General features: G+C 42.9%; 2 protein-coding genes across 7 annotated transcripts in view; one reads left to right on the forward strand and one right to left on the reverse strand.

Moving 5' to 3' along the window:
* NRG4 (neuregulin 4) overlaps positions 1-16141 on the reverse strand; it is a 51700-nt gene extending 35559 nt beyond the window's left edge. For 2 of the 6 annotated variants that reach the window (XR_001992001.3, XM_018923258.3), the window contains exon 1: positions 15845-16140. The gene's annotated coding sequence lies outside the window, so the exon portion shown is untranslated. Of the gene's footprint in view, positions 1-15844 lie in introns of all 6 variants that reach the window. The other 4 variants (XM_018923262.3, XM_050978393.1, XM_009098218.4 and 1 more) reach the window with 2 other exon arrangements.
* Positions 1-16243, forward strand: part of TMEM266 (transmembrane protein 266) — an 83286-nt gene that overhangs the window by 8573 nt on the left and 58470 nt on the right. The gene's annotated exons all lie outside the window — the stretch shown is intronic.

Below are 16243 nucleotides of genomic sequence, written 5' to 3' on the forward strand. Positions count from 1 at the left end.
TTTTACCCAATCTGACTGCAGCACTTCAGTCTGAAGCATAGAGAGGCTTGTTGCTTTGAAGAACTTCTTTCAGTATAAGATGATTTCCCTTTTTTGGGGAAAAGGACTGCAGCCCAAGTAGCTGGTAGCCTGCCAAGGCCCAAGTCTGAAAGCACTGGGTATAGTGAACTAGCAAGCAAAGACTAATTGGTTATTTGTTGGAAGCATTTGCAAATGCAGCCAGGTCTGTCTCTGAGTGCCCAGGCAACTGGCAGCAGCTGGGATGTGACTGATGTTTGCTGGGTTAAATGAAGTGAGTGCATCTCCAGTGAGAAGGGTTCCACAGTCTCCTCTAAGAGCACTGTGAGCTGTTGGCTTTCACGGGCTGCCTTGATGGACTGAGTGAACAGTGAAGTCAGCCAGTTTTCTTCTGCTTCGTGCCTTCAGATAAGGATTAAGGTACGTGGGACAAATTGACTGAGAAATACAGGTTTGCACAGTGCATTTTGTCAAAAGAGGGAGGACTTTATACCCTCGAGCCTGTGTGTTTCACAAGCTTTAAAAATCACTTTTAAACATACTCCCTTTTTGTTGGTGGCTGTGTGGGGTGGGGGCTTTCTCTCCTGGTGATGTCTAATGAATTGAAATACTTATCTTGGTTATAATGCTATCATAAGGCAATGCCAAGTGTTCTTTCCTAGAATGAAGGTAGAAAAAAAGGAAGGCCAGTGGTCAAAATATGAAGTTATAAAATGGAGGATTCAATATTGCAAGAAAAACTGATAGCAGTGGTACTTTCCTTCCCTAGATGGTGATGTGATCTTGGGGCTTTTACTGGCTGTGTTTAAATGGTTTAGCAAAGCACTTCAGTCTGAAAAAAGCTGTTTTTCTCTTAGTTTCACTGAGTATATAAAGCATACTGCACGAACAACATTTGGCAGAAGAGAAGCAAAATGTATCTGAAACCTTTAATTACATACTGTAGGCAGCACTGTCTAGGTCAGAAGGCACCTTATTATCAAATAATGTATTACAGGTATTCAGAACGTGCACAGTAGCTTGATTATTCAGTGAATAATTGGTCTTTGTTAAGCAGATAATGGTATTGTTTGCATTCAGAGCCTAGATTTGCAGTATATGATATAGAATATTTGTATTTTAAATCATCTGTTATCCAGCTGATGTAACAACTAAACAACTAAGAAGAGAGTTCAGTAAAAGCTTCTGGGATGGTAGACTGCCTCTTCTGCAGTGCATGTCTCTGACTGTATCATACCCGCAGTTCTGAAGGTGTTGGAGAGATTTTTTTTTTGTTTATTGAATTTAATTTTGTATGGCTGTTTGCAGCAATGCTTGGGACCATATAGACTGTTTAAACATAGACAGTATTACAAACTAAACCAAACAGAAAATGCCCAGAAGAATAAAACAGTTTGGAAGCTTTCTGACCTGCAGGTGGGCAGAAAGGGAAGTGAAGGAGAACAAGAGTATGATTGCAGGATTTATGAGAGAAATGCCATGTCTTTCTGTGTCACACACCACATCTTAGTTTGCTTATCTAGAGGAGAGAGAGTATTTCTGCTGTATGAATATTTACTTAGGCTTTTTAATCCTTAACGTTCCCAAGGTGTAATATGAAATTATTGACTGCAGTGTCAATAGCTGGTAATTTTTATGGTCAGAATATGAGCTCAGGTAAGTTTGCAGGTTCCTTGGGCATTCATTTCTCTAAGCTTGTGCTTGGAGGTAACTGTCAGCTTGGGAGAATCCCCTGTGCTACAGTACTTTGTTTTGTACAGCTGGGGAGCAGGTGATCATGAACAGACCTTTCTTGTCTGGGTTTTGTCTTACTTTCTTTTTCCCAAGATGGAGTTTAAAAGAAAAGCAGTAAGGTGATAAAATTACTGCCTTAAAGGACAACAAAAGTGATCAAACCCACCCAAAGTAATATTTTTTTATGAAGTGCAGTGTAGTCAGCTAATCAAAACACATATTCTCTATCTGTGACTGTTTAGCCTGCAGAAGATCAACCTGACTTGCAGTAGGGAAGTTGTATTTTCCATATGAGCTGACTATCCATTTGAGCTGTGATCAGCACTCTGCCTTCCCTAAGGAGATGGCAGTGATTGTAGCATTTATCATACATAAAGGAATCTGTCTTGCTCTATATGTCTGCCAAAAGACATATGAAAAATAGAGACCAAGGCAGCAGCATCCATGAGCTCAGAAACCCCTCAGGCAACAAGACTGATGGTGAATTAAGGAAATCACTTCTCCCCTGTGCACCTGAACCCCATATTTAGCCACAGCAATAGCTTTGAGTTGGGTTGGTTTAGAAGCCTAGCTGTAAAGGAATCTGCTAGCAGGATATTGGCTGAAAGGTTTGTGCAGTGCATGAAGCTGTTGACCTGTGCTGCAGACACATGAACCTCCAGGTGAAAACAAATTCTTGTTCACACCAGAAGTTGAGTACCTGGATAGAGTGCTGTGGCTTACATTAAAAATGGTTGCTTGACAATTCAGTGACCTAGTGGGCAAGATTTGGAATTTTGGTGTTCAAGGAGAAATTGTAGTGCATACAATTGTTTTACTAAAAGCAAGGAGTTTGTCTGGGTTATTTAGGATTGAAGAAATCACAGAATGTAATGAGTGTTCTGCTATCATCAAGCAGCCCTGTGTCTGAAGCAGAGACATAAAACCAAGGGCAGAAGTTCTATTCAGGGAAGGAAAGATGGAGCAGAGTTAAGTTGCAGAGCACTTTTTTCATGGAAAAGCACTGAATATTAGAATTTTGCTTCAGTCCTCTGCTCTGTAACATGCTAGCAGAAATGATGGATCAGTGATTCTTCTGACTTGGCAAGATTAGGGCTGCTCCCTGGAAAATGCAGCAGAGGAGCCTCAGAGGCTGCTCTGGGTATGCTCCCAGATTTGTGTGCCTTTGCAAGGAAGGGAGAGACAAAGGACTTGCAAGCCAAGATCAAAATAAAAAATGGTGTGTAAGAGGTGCCATACATGACCTGTTTTTCAATGTCTCTGCTAAGGGCAATGGAGCTGCATGGTATGTAATTTCTAACGATTTTTCATTGTATCAAGCTAAACATTCCATTCATTTTTCCCTCTAAGGACTGAACTATGAGCATTCTTGTGATTCCAGCAAGGGCAGGTCTGTATGTAGCAGCAGCAGCTACTGGACCTGTGAGCTGGACCAAGCTGCTTCCCTTCTTGCCTGTCGTGGTGTGTGGTGTCAAAGGTGTTCCAGATGCTAATTGCTAATTTAAAAGCCAGATGAAAGGATGGATGACAACATTTGTATGTCCATAGCTAGAGTTTCTGTATCCCCTGTGCAAGGAGTATGGCAGTGTTTTCAAGCTTAGATTTTTGTCAGTTTTGACAGTTTTGTGTTTGTTTTGGTGCATGGATAAGCATGTTTAAATTAGTTTTCATCTTCTTTCTGAGATACAGTTTTGTATTTATATAATAATTTATAATTGATTGTTGTAAGTTATATGTTATACAGCTGAAGTGTTAGAGGAAATCATTCAGGCATGGGTTTTTAATGAAATAAGATCGAGTAACACTGTCCACTATTACAATTTATTTACCTGGAAAATCCTACTAGGTTTTATCCTTAAATAAGGAGGTAAGCTCTCTTTCCCTTCTCCAGTTTTCACAAATTTCAACACTGTATCTGCTGACAAAGTGAGTAGGTGGGTTTAAGAAAAGCGCTTCAGCCAGGTGGACTTCTTGTCATTTTCTATAATGTGTGTATGCACATGTGGATCCTCTAATTTTTCTGCCTTCTGAGCTCTCATTAAGTTCATCCTGCTGCAGAGCTTTGAGTTTGATTTGTACTTTCCACCAAGCTGTCTTTGGGATAGCCTCTTATCCCATTGATTTGCTGTGATATTTGTATGCTAACTGTAGCAAAAGGAGATGTTTAAGGAGAAATACTTAAAGAATTTCAAATGTGCTTTTCATCTTCTGGACACAAGCTGGGACAACAAAGAGGAGAAAAGTCAGCACAATGTGACCAGCCATCTCTGTAAGTTGTCAGTGGAGCAGAGTTTGAGAACATCTGGACTGTGAAATGCACCTCTTGAACTTTCATTGATTGGTTCCTTAGGCTGCCAGCCAGGAAGTGTATTTTTAGATACTTGCAGCAAATTTTATTGCATGTGAGCGAATGCCAGATCCATAGTTCATCAGCTGCTGTTTTTCAGTAAGTAGGGAAAATGGATTTGGGTTTAAGTTAGATAGTTAATTTTGTGCTGCATTGCAGAATGCAGTTTGTGCAGCTGTACCTGAGTTTGCTTTAAACTGGGCAGTGGCAACTAGTCACAAAGCCCAGCACAAACTGTGATAATCCTGAGTGCTAATCCAGAGAGGAAAGCTCTTGGCCTGGACACAGTAAAGCAATCTTTTCTTTCACTTAGCCATGGCCTCTGAAAGCAGAGATGGGAGAGATGTGTCTGTGTGTTTCGCTTTTATGGCTCACCATATATTTTCTCCAGAACAAAGGAAGGCATATTCATTTGATGGAAGATGAATGGGTTGACTCCTTATATGAGTGAAATGTGATGCATGCTGCAGTTACATAGCACACTGGAGTACAGCTGTTCCTTGGGATTTTGAAACGAGGCATGTTCTTGTTAAAAGCAGGAGAAAACAGTTCTGCCCTCCAGCTGTGTGCTCTGCCTGCAGCAGTGGGCAGGGCATTGGTGAAATGTAAGTGAAGTGTGGGGATGCCTGATCTGATTTCATCCCAGTGGTTGCCTTGGTCCCATCACATTCCTGAAGGATTCTGTTCTTGGTTGAGGGTGAACTGTGGTTTGGCCTGCCTGTGTTTTTGCCCTTTGGATGCTGCCTGACACTACTGCTGAGTGGCATCTCACTTCCTTTGGACATCTCTCTGTTTTGTGCTCCGTAGAAGAGCGTTTCCAATATTACTGCCTCTTGAAATTACTTGTTAATGGAATATCTTGTCAATATCTTGCTGTCAAGACAGAAATTTTCCTATCCTGGAGCACTCCCTGTTTCTCATGCTGTCTGTCCTGCAGTTTCTCCTGAAAGGCCCTCTGTTCAGCATCAGTGTGGTAGGTCCATTAAACCAGCCTCTGTTGATAAGCTGTATACTCTACACTTGTTCCAAACAGTGTGATCTTATTACTGCAAACAATGCTGCAGATCAGAGTAAGTGCTTTGGAGCAGGGGTTCTGTCACTTCAAAAACCACATTCTAAATCACCTAACGTATCTCTAAATAGCATGTGAATAGCTAAAGTCTGGGCTAACTTTCTTGTGTTCATTTCTGTTCATTTAAAAATCTTTGGATTCTGGTTGTCCTTTCCCATCTGGGGCTGCAGTGGAGTTTGCAGTGGATTTTGTCAGCTCTTACTGAGAGCAGATGCCTGGGACCATCTGAAAGCTTTCTACCCTCCACTGTTCAAGTGTTGTGAGCTCTACAGTTCATAACCTGTCAATTGTCAACATTGTTTTGAAAGTGTATGTTGAGAGTGAGAAGAATTATACAAGGGAATGTTTTACCAAGGACCAGTGTTTTGGAGCTATGAAGATGAGAAATGAAGGCTCACGAGATATTGCCCCTTTAAATCCTGTATTGGTCTTTGCAGCAGATTGTCTCATTTCTAGTGCTTGTTTTTACAGTGACAGGTGCAGTAAATCTCTCACCTGATGCCAGCATCATTTAATACCTCACAGATATTTTGGTTTATTGGAAATTTTGTATTGATTTAGATTTTTATATTTCCGATTCAAATAAGATTTCAAAGGCAATAAATTATATTTTTGGAATATTTCCATATGTATCTAAAAAAACCTCAACAACCTACACTTCCAGTACTTGAGGCTTTTCTTTCTATTGGAAAGTGGCAGGATTTTTATCAACAGAATGCTAGACCAAAAGTCAGAAACTTGAATACTGATCCAGATATTAGCATCTGTTTCCTATGTGGTCTTGGGCTTTGTGCTTAGTTAGGAAGTATGTTTTCAGTAGCTTATTTAAATTCTGTTGAAGGTGCTGGGGAGTCTTCAGCTGAGTTTGATAGATTGTTTAGCAGATAGTGGTTGGTTTGGAGGGGTTACTGCAATGGTGATACACAAAACATTTCTGAAAATTTTCAGAGCTGTTTCACCAGCTCTTCATGATCTTAATCCAGAATGCTAATACAGATGTAGATTCTTTGCTCTCATCTGTCTGTTTTTAATATGTTTTTGAATTTCCTATATCCTAAAAATGTTAATAAATATACTGGTAAAGTAGTTTGGGGTTTTTTGGTTTTTTTTAAATTTTTGATGAAGATGAATTGATGAATCTTAACAAAAGTCTTGTAAAAGTCTTTGCAGCTGTAACAGACACGGTTCTGTTACAAGCAGGTGACTGGTACGTATTACAGGTTGAAGAGCAAAAATGTGTTTTATTTATATCTTGACATTTGTTTACTGTTCTGGGGCTTGCATTGCAGTATGGATCTGTTGCATAACCTTTGCTTGAAAAGCATCCTTTTATCTGCTCAGTGTATTAGACAGAACCTCCTTATTGGATATGGGTCATGGGACTTGAAGTACTAAATAAGATACAGCTGCAGTAGAACTGAGGAGTGGGTCACACAGTGGCCGAAGCTCTTCTGCCTGTGTGGTGCCACTGAATACTGAAGGATAGAGGACAAAGGTTTTTTTGTGGGGCACTGTGGTTGGGGTCTCCTGTTTTCTTTATGATCTTCTCTTTTGAAGAAAATAGTTACTAAACAAAGCCTTTTAAGACACGTGTTTTATATACTGCCTGTGCTGAGCTCTAGGGTAGCAGAGTTTGTTGCAGAAGTGTCCATTGTACATTTCTCCAGCAGACACTGTGATAGAAGTGTTCACAGAAAAGTATTGTATCTCCTTTAATAGATATTTGTTATAATTATTTAATACACTGGCAAAAGCCACTGAGGTCTGATTTGAAGTTAGTGCCAGGCATTTTAAATGAGAATAACTTTTCTCCATCATGTCCCTAACTGCAAATGAACAACTATGGCTGTATATTGAAAGAGAAGCCTAGGAATTAACATGCATGACTTTTAATGGAAAATACATGAGAGGTTTGTATATGCTGTTTGTTTCTTCCCATTTTGCTATGATTTGATAAGTGTTGGGTAGAGCAGTTACTCCAAAGTTTACTCGTGGAATTGCTGGAGAAGCTGAGGGCAGGTCCCTCTCTGTTCCCGTCCCTACCCTGAACTTTCTGGCTATTGTCAGTAGCAGCAGGAGCTTGCAGGGCAGAACCTCTGGGATTCTTGGGAACACTTCAGGAAGACCAGCTCCCAGCTTGGATCCATGTCCTGCTAGATTCATCAGTTTGCTTTCCCTTATCATTGTGTCTTATCACTACAGTTCCTCTAAATTTATTTCCAAAACTTTCCTAAGGCAGGAAAGTTCTCTTTTTTTGTTTCTTTGCTTGTTTTTTTCCTCTCTCCTCATTCTTTTCCTCCTCCTTAAAGGAAGAGCTGGGGTCCAGGAAGCCAGGTCTGGTCCTGTGAAGGCACCTGCTGTGGCATTCAGGCACTGAAGTCCAAACAGCTGAGGCAGCGTCAGAGCATTAACACTTCTGTTGGAACCATGGTGCATATTTTATCTGCCTGTAAGATATGACTGTTCTTACTGCTCTGTGCCTCTCTTGCTCATGTTCTTCTGGGGCTGTAGTTTTACCACGTGTCTTTAGGGCCATGGTTCAAAGTGCATTGCAGAAGACTGAGGGAATACTGAGGTAAATTTTATATCTGAATCCCAGAGTACCATCCTCATTGCTTTACAACATGAATTTCTTAGTATGTTAACAGTAGCACCAAATTAGTGTCCCACAGGAAAAGCTGGTTCTAAGCTCACAGTTTTGGATCACAATAAGATTAATTTTCTAGTGAATAGTGAACTTTGTGAGCCTTTAGCAACTGAGAGGTTGATTTTAAGTTTATCTTGATGCTGACACTATTAGTGGAAGAGCACAAGCTGACAGTTCTCCCCTCTAAATCAAAGGGAGTGCATGGGTGGGTGTTCCTGCATCTTCTTTGAAATTTATTCAGTAGCTTGTGATACTCTGCATTTCCTCATGTGACAAGAATATCAGTCCTCTCTGTTCTTGCAGAGTTTGAAAAAGATGAGGGCTGGGCAAGGATGGTGGTGTTAGGTATTCTTGAGAGGGGAAAAAGATAAATTGGACATTTTTACTTTCCGTGTTTGGTTTATTTTATTACCAGTAGCTGAATGCATTTTAATATGTATTTACATGAATGAGCAAATAACTTCATTCTGAAGGAATTCTGCATGCCTGTGCAGATCAAATGCATTTTCAGAAAGTACTTCTCTTGCATACTTCACTGATCCTTTTTGTATTCCATACAAAATAACAAAGGAATCAATTACTTCTAGTAAAAAAGAGCCCTTGCTTCCTATCCCTCTTCCAGCTCCAGTGGGAAGAACTGTTACCTTATCTGTTCAGTTTGCAGTGGTCAGACAAGGCAGGCTCCAAACATCTGCTGGCCATGTGTGTGTCCCTGTGAAGTGTTCAGATCAGAGCTGAGGGGAAGGCACTCTGCTGCAGGGGATCCCTGGCTCTGTGTGTGATGGAGTCAGAGCTGAGGGGAAGGCACACTGCTGCAGGGGATCCCTGGCTGTGTGTGTGATGGAGTCAGAGCTGAGGGGGCACATGCGCAGCGGCGGAGTCAGAGCTGAGGGGAAGGCACTCTGCTGCAGGGGATCCCTGGCTCTGTGTGTGATGGAGTCAGAGCTGAGGGGAAGGCACACTGCTGCAGGGGATCCCTGGCTGTGTGTGTGATGGAGTCAGAGCTCAGGGGAAGGCACACTGCTGCAGGGGATCCCTGGCTGTGTGTGTGATGGAGTCAGAGCTGAGGGGAAGGCACTCTGCTGCAGGGGATCTGCCCCAGCTGGCAGGGCTGCCCTGGCTGGCCTTGGCTCCAGGTGCTTCTGTCTGGGCTGGGCCTGCCTGCTCTCAGCTTGGACCCAGTCTCTCACCATCAGTACTTTGTGGCAGAAACCTGGCCTGTAATTTGCAGTAAGTGCATTCCATCACCTGCTGAGGGAAGCAGGGTGACCTGGTTAAACACCAGGCATACATTAAATAATGGCTGTCAGCACTCTGCGTGCTGCAATAAATCTTGGTGGTTAAATCTTGCCCTTTAGGCTCCCGGTGATCAGGAAAGACTCTGCCAGCCAAAAGCAGTCCAGCTGTTGTGTGCCCATACCTCTGTGAGATAACTTGCCTCTGAAGGACAAGACAAGATGTGAATTCAAGTATTTTAGTGTGTTTTTACAGAGTGGAGTTTAGCCTGTGTACATCAGCAGGATTAAATGCTGCAACTGTTCATAACTTTGCATTCAAAACAGTTGGGTTGTTTGTTTCCAAAAGCTGAATTACAAAGCATAACACTGTCCAAGAGAAGAGCAATAAATTTCACATCAATGGGCTAATTGTTATATACTTGCTTTTAAGATACACAGTAAAGCCATAAATTCATATAAATTTATTGCATTTTGTCTGGAAGGTTGCCCATAATACTTTCCAGAAATGACAACACAGATATTTCTCACAAACATATTTGTGATTTAGTTGGTTCTTAGAATGAAATCTTTGGTTTCAGATGCTTGTTTTGATTTGTCTAATAACTGGATTTAGTACTAGTCTAGTTAGGTTTCTTTTGATGCTGTACAGCTAATTATGTGAAAAACAGAATTGGTCTAAAGAACTTACTTCTCACTCTCCTTCCTAGCTAGAAACATAATATTTATGGGCCTCAGAGTCGTAATTGGCAAGATGCATTGAAATCCTCAGCTTCAAGAGGTGCCAACAATTTCTTATGATATTTTCTCTGTACTTTCTCCCATTCTTATTGCAGTATTGTGAATGTTTTGTATTTTTGTTGACATTGTTCTCTAGAAAACTAGAGGATACGTCTAAAATTTCTAAAGGCCTTTAATTCCAGAATCCATTAGGCCCAGGATCTGAAGAAAATTAAAATTGATAGCTTGAGGAAGAGTCTTAAGGTTGAAGGCTAATGGCTGAAAGACCATCTCAAAGTTACATTATTCTAAGAGTATGATCAGAAACTCAAGCAAGAGTTAAGCTCCAAGTAAGACGGGAAGGGCATATGGTGGATGAAAATTAAAATGTAGTGAGTTTTGTCTGTTCTTCTGACAGGTGGTGACAGACACTGGTGCTTTCACATGACTAAGACAGACTGCCCTGACCTGACGCATACCTTGTACTCAGTGTGTCTCAAGGATTTGTGTCATTCTGCTGCTGTTGTTAAAAGCCTGAGTGAATGTCCATCTCCCTCCAAATAAAATTTGCTGTTGGATTCAAATGGACTTCTGTTCTTCCCCTGAAAAGCCATCAATAGGCTGCAAAAATTAGGTTCGTGTGTGATAAACTCAAATCTAGTCAGAGATGACCTGCCAGGTATTTAAACAGGCCTAAAAACATTAATTCTGGCATGTTCAAAAGGGAACATATGTTTTACTACACTATTCTAAAGGGCAGCTGGACTGATCTTTCTTGGCTTGAAAACAAAAAGATGTGGCTGCAGGTTTCTGGTTTGGCTTTTCACTGCACTTCCAGGGAGTGGGAAAAAGAGAACTAAAAACATCCAAGAGTTGAATCTTGACAGACGAAAGCAAACCAAACTGCTTTGAAACTGAATTGGTAGTTGATTTGCTTCCAGTAGTAACAGTTTGGTTTAATGCAGCTTGACTAGGTTAGTGTCATTCCCAAACGTTTGAATTCAGAAATGCAGTTGTTTTTAGCCAAGGAAATATAAACCCAACTTTGGGTTTCAGATGGGGGTGTGTGCATATGTTTTTTTGTTTGAGAGGGTTTGTTTGTTTCTTTTGAGAAACAGAATTTGTGACACAAAAATCATGGTTTGTGGGGGGAGTGCTTATGTTATGAAATTTGTCCGAACGATCATCGGACTATATGCTGAGTCCAGAGTCATTTAGTTTCCCAGACCAGATGTTTTCAGTCCAGCAAAGTTGTTGATGCCAGGCTCCTTCCTATCAGCATGTGCAGTGGCACATTTCAAACTGATCCTGAGCTGCCAGGGCTGAGCCCAGGAGCAGGATCCCCAGGTGCCTGTTCCATCCCTGTGCTGAGCATAGCCATCACCTCCCCGGAGCCCTGGCTGGCCCAGGCTCTGCTCTGAGTTCAGGTTTGACCTCACATTGCAGCCAAGGTCCCCCTGCTGCAGCTGGGAGCGGAGCAGGGGATGCTCAGGTGGGCAGGGCAGTGCTGTGAGCCCTGTGCCCAGTCCTGCTGGGAACAGCCTGCTTAGGGCTCTCCCTTCCTGAGGAGGCCCAGACAAATCTGTCAAGGGACCTCTTAGCTCTGTGATTGTTCTCTTTTGTTTGTGCTCTGGACTCAAGAACCCTGTGGTGTTCTTTTTCCCCTGTGGGGATTTTTTCCACCACGTGCAGGAACTATAGATAACTGTGGGGATCGCCACTTTATTACAGCTAAATACAAGCAGTTTGTAAAATGGAAAGGGAAATGGCATGCTTGGAATTACTCCAGAGAAAGAGATCAAATGAATAATCTGGCTGAAGGAATGCCTTTTATTTATTGAGGAGCTAAGAGCAAGCTTGCTATTTGGATACCCTTTGTGGATGGAAGTTTTGCACATCTTTGAGATCCATATTGCTCTCAGTATTTGCTGTGGTATTAAACTTCCTCAAGCAGAAGGCCCTCCGTGCAGAGAACACCTTTTCTTTGCCCCATGGCATCTTCTGAACTAGCAACACTGAGTTCCTGCAGCACCTGCCAGACCTGTGCCTTTTCTGGAGAATGTTGGGAGTGTGTGAGAACATGAATTCCAGCAGTGCCAGTATGCACCACGCAGCATGAGCTGAATGAGAGCCCAGAGGAGCTGTGGGCAGCTCTTGTGTTGAAAGCCTTTTGATGCTAGAGCATTTGCAGGTCACAGAACCTGTCTGGAGGCCTGCTACACCATCCCTGCCCTCCTCCCCAGCTTCCATGTGATGAGAGAGCACAAGGAAGAAGCATGAGTGGAGTCTTTTTATAACCTTCCAAAACAGAGCAGCTCCTCCAGTTTCTTTTGGTCTGGAAGTGCCATGAGATGCACACCTGCAAGCTCCTTGGAAGAGGGTGGGCTTGACTGGGCTCTCCTCAGAGTCTGTTTTGGATTAATCCTCCTCTAAAGGCTTGGTTCCAGCTCCTCATATGTGTTCTGTACTCCAGATTTGCAGTACTGAAATGCTCAGGATTCAGCCAATGATCATGTTGCATTTGTGATGAGATTATTAACTGTGCACAAGATAATTTTTCTCTCTTTTGGTCCATCTAGACTTCTCTCTAGAAAGTGAGAGTCCACTTAGGAATAATGAGTGTATTTAGTTACATAATTACATGCTGGGTTTTTTTTTCCTTGAACAGTGTTCTGCTTAATTTCAGCATAGAGTTGATTTCACAAGGGAATAGAATTATGACTGCATGAGCAAGTGCAAATCTACCATTTCCTAATTTGTGAATGCCTGACCTTTTTTTTTTTTTTTTTTTTTCCCAATCTAAATACCTTTCCTGCAATGGAGGAGTTTTTCCATTTTTTTGTGTGGTGTATTTAAAAACTTTGTTGTCAGTCCCTCCATGAAAACGATGAAAAGTTTAAATGTCCCTTCTTCCTTGAAATAAAAAGCTCTTGTGCCTCTTTTCTTTTGGACACTGCATAGGAATGTTAAAGATTAAGGAAGTTAATTGCTTTCTTGTTTTCTGTGTGGCATCTCTGCATTCATAATTTTTTGACAAATCAAATTCTTGTCTTACATAAGGCATTATGGAAGGCCAGTTCAATCAAAATAAATTTTTTTTAATATCATACCCTGTGATTTTTCCTGTTGGGGGAAAAAGAATAACCAATTTTGTTTAACGCAAAGTAAAGCAAGGAAGTGGTGGAACCATGCCTGCAAATTTGTCAGTTTTTCTCCTTCAGAAGTACAAGTTGCTGGATTCCTGAAGGGAACAGTTTTGGCAAATACGAGCAATTAAACTTTCTAAATGCAGATGATTGGAGCTAATTCAAATTCTCAGGACAAAAGCAGTTGTGATCCCAGCAGGCCTCTGAATTTCAGTTCTCGGAGAAATGCAACTTGCAGTAGTGGCATTGAGTGATCACATCAGGTTTGTGGTGATCCTCAGACTGATATCCTTGGTGTTCATCACCAAAAAATCTGGCTTGGCTAATTCCCAAGAGCTCAATGTGTAAATCACTCTTGCTGTTTCACTTTGAAAGCATTGCGGGTAATGTCTGTTTAGGTGTTTCCCCTACCCTTCTTACTCTTATTTCAAATTATTCCTTTTCTTCCTGTTTTTCTGAATAGCTCCTGTCATCTCTAGGATTGCCCAGCTGGCACACGAGCAGCCATCACTGGCATTTATACATCAAAGTGTGTAAGGCTGTCAGTATAGACTGAGATGTAACTTGTTTGCACAAAGGAAGCACAATTCTGTTTCTTGATGTGGACTAGATTCAGAGTAAAAATCTCCGTTGTGACACAGAAGGAGAAAAACCCCAGAGCTGCCCTCCTCCTCTGCACCCCTTCCTGAGTCTCCTCAGTGATTTGGTGCTGCGTGTTTGCTCCAGTTGGACACTGCCAATGGCCAGGGCTCTGCACATCATCTGGGAGTATTTCTGATCGAAAGTCTTTCTGCTCTGTGTGCTTTGTTTCTTTGGCTGTGCACAGTGCCTTGCCCTGCACTCTCACTTTTGCTGGCACAGCTATTTTTGGAGCTGAACTATGACCTGTAGCAGGGAAGCCATCCCCCTTTTTTTTTTTTTTTTTTTTTGCTGGATGGGGTGTGGGCAGAGGAAGGAGATGGAGCTAGTGAGAACACAGCAGTGTCTCCTTGAGTGGGGCCTGTGGCATTTCCTTTGAATGCAAACTCTGAGCCTGTCCAGCTGTCTTAAGCTGCTGTTGGGGGACTTATTACAAGAACGTGTCAGAATTTGGTTTTGTAGCTGCCTTGTAAGGGCACAAACTTGGATGCTTCAGGTAGTATCTGAATTTTGCACAGGAGCTTACAGATTCATGATAATATGCCTCAGAACATGAGCAAGTGCAGCAAACGGCTCTGAATCACATCTTGACTTCAGCTCAGCTGAATAGGGTACAAGTTAGTAGGGACTTTGGTGCAAAAGGCTTAAATTAAATAATCTTCCTACTCCCCACCCCCAACTGGGCCCACTACATTGTGACATATTTTGTAAGACGGTGCTTGAATCAGTGCTAAAAGCCATGGTTTTCATGCACCAGTGGAGTATAGATTTTATTTTTTTTAAGTTTGCTATTGGAGTTTTGTTTTGTTTTTTGTTTTAGCTTAGTGTATGTATGCCATGTGCTGTGATTTAGCATACACTTCCCAAACTCTGTTCTGTGCTTTTTGTTGTTTCAGCGAGATTTTATCTCCTGTTAGCAAGCTCCTGCCAAGGTGTGGTGACTGACAATAGATCGATGTAAACATTAACAGATGAACAGGGGCAGGATGTGGCTGGGCAAGGCCAGCAGCAGGAACCTTTGCTCGAGTGCAGGGCATGGCCCCAGCGCCTGCCGGAGCTGGGAGCAGCTGATTGCCAGTGCCCTGCACAGGAGAGGGGGAAAAGCACAGCCAGCCCAAGGGCACCTGCCGGGAGCCTTGGGAGCGCTGGCATGGGCAGTGAGGGTGCAGAGAACAGAGCAAAGCTGAAGGGGCTGGCAAGGCAAGGACAGCACTTGGAAGCGTTTTGAACGTCTTGCCTCAGAAAGAGCTCAGTGGTTGGGGTACAACTCCCTTCAGTGCTAGAGAGGGGTGAAGAGCTGTGATCACACACGTTTTAAGCTGGGCTACCAGTTGCAAACTTACATGCTTCCCATCAGATTGCCCTGTCCTCTTGGTGCATACGAGTTGTCAGTCATTTAGTGCAGTGAATGTTTCTGGTTGTTACACTGCTTGAAAGCTTGCACTAGAAACTAGTGGGACAATTCTTTCCTTTCTGTCAGAACTCCCTTCCAAACTGTTTCTGTTAAACTTTGGAAGCTGTGCTCCTGCTACAGCCATCTCACCTGGAAAACCCACCAGGAAACAAGCAGAATTGCTGAGCTCTCAGGGGTTGGGCATTGCCCATGCTCACGTGGCAGCTCGCTGAGTGCTGTGTGCTGCCTACTCGCAATTCTGCAAAGTGGGGAGAAAAGCCAAAAAATCTGGACCTGTTAGTAATTCCATCAGATGAGACTATGAGAGATGAGGCTTTTTTGTCTACTGAACATTGAGTATGTTAGGTGGGGAAAGGGCTGCATGGAAAAATTTTCACTCAGGTGATGGATGGAATGCCCAAAAGTTGCCTATCTTTGTTGGCAGGGAGAAGAACAATGTCATTCCACTTCACCTACAGGAAAATCCTGCAGGAATGCAAGCAGGAGAGAAGTTTAAAAGAATAAAATTTCCCTGCTGATCCCTGCTGCCTTTAAACACCACTCAGCTGCAAAGAAATTTCTTGTGGAAGTTTCAAGTTGTTTATGTTGCTCTGAAATGTGAATTTTTTAAAGGAAGTTAAAAACAGATAGATGAGGTGGAGTGGAAGGTAGAAAAATATGGTTTTGCAGAATACCAGTATATGTTAAGATACTTCTTTCTGTTGCTTGCATAAAGCCTGGAAAGAAGCATGAATCACAGTAATCCATTTAGAGACAGATAGATACATATACACAAGCTGTTACGTCTCTTTTGTCTTCTTCCTGCGCTTCCTGACTTGTCTCCTGAGCTCTGTAGATAGCTCTCCAGCAGCAATTCCCCAGCGATTACTCACCTTCACTCTGCTCCGGGAGGGCTGCCGGGAGTCCTGCGGAGCTCCGTCCCCGTCTGTCCCTGCGGCTGTCCCGGCGCTGCTGTCCCGGTCCGCGGAGCTCCTTGGGGCATGGTAGCGATCCCCGGGCTGCCGCTGGACTCTGCTCCCTGCAGAGGAGCTGCTGCCCCTGCCAGCGGCTCCTTCAGCCCCGGGCTGAGCAAACTCTGCCTGCAGAGCTGCCAGCTCCAGCAGCAGGGGCTGGCCTGCCTTGGTGCTGCTGCCTCTGCCCCGGCCGAGCTGGAAAGCACAACTGGAAAATGTCGGAATACAGGAGATACCTCTGGCTGTCCTGGATTGCCCCAACCTCTGCCAGGGGGCTCAGAGACCCTGGCACAGAGCCCAAGACCCCTGTGACTTTGA

Source organism: Serinus canaria, chromosome 10, assembly GCF_022539315.1.
Source record: "Serinus canaria isolate serCan28SL12 chromosome 10, serCan2020, whole genome shotgun sequence".
In the NCBI taxonomy this organism is placed as follows: Eukaryota; Metazoa; Chordata; class Aves; order Passeriformes; family Fringillidae; genus Serinus; species Serinus canaria.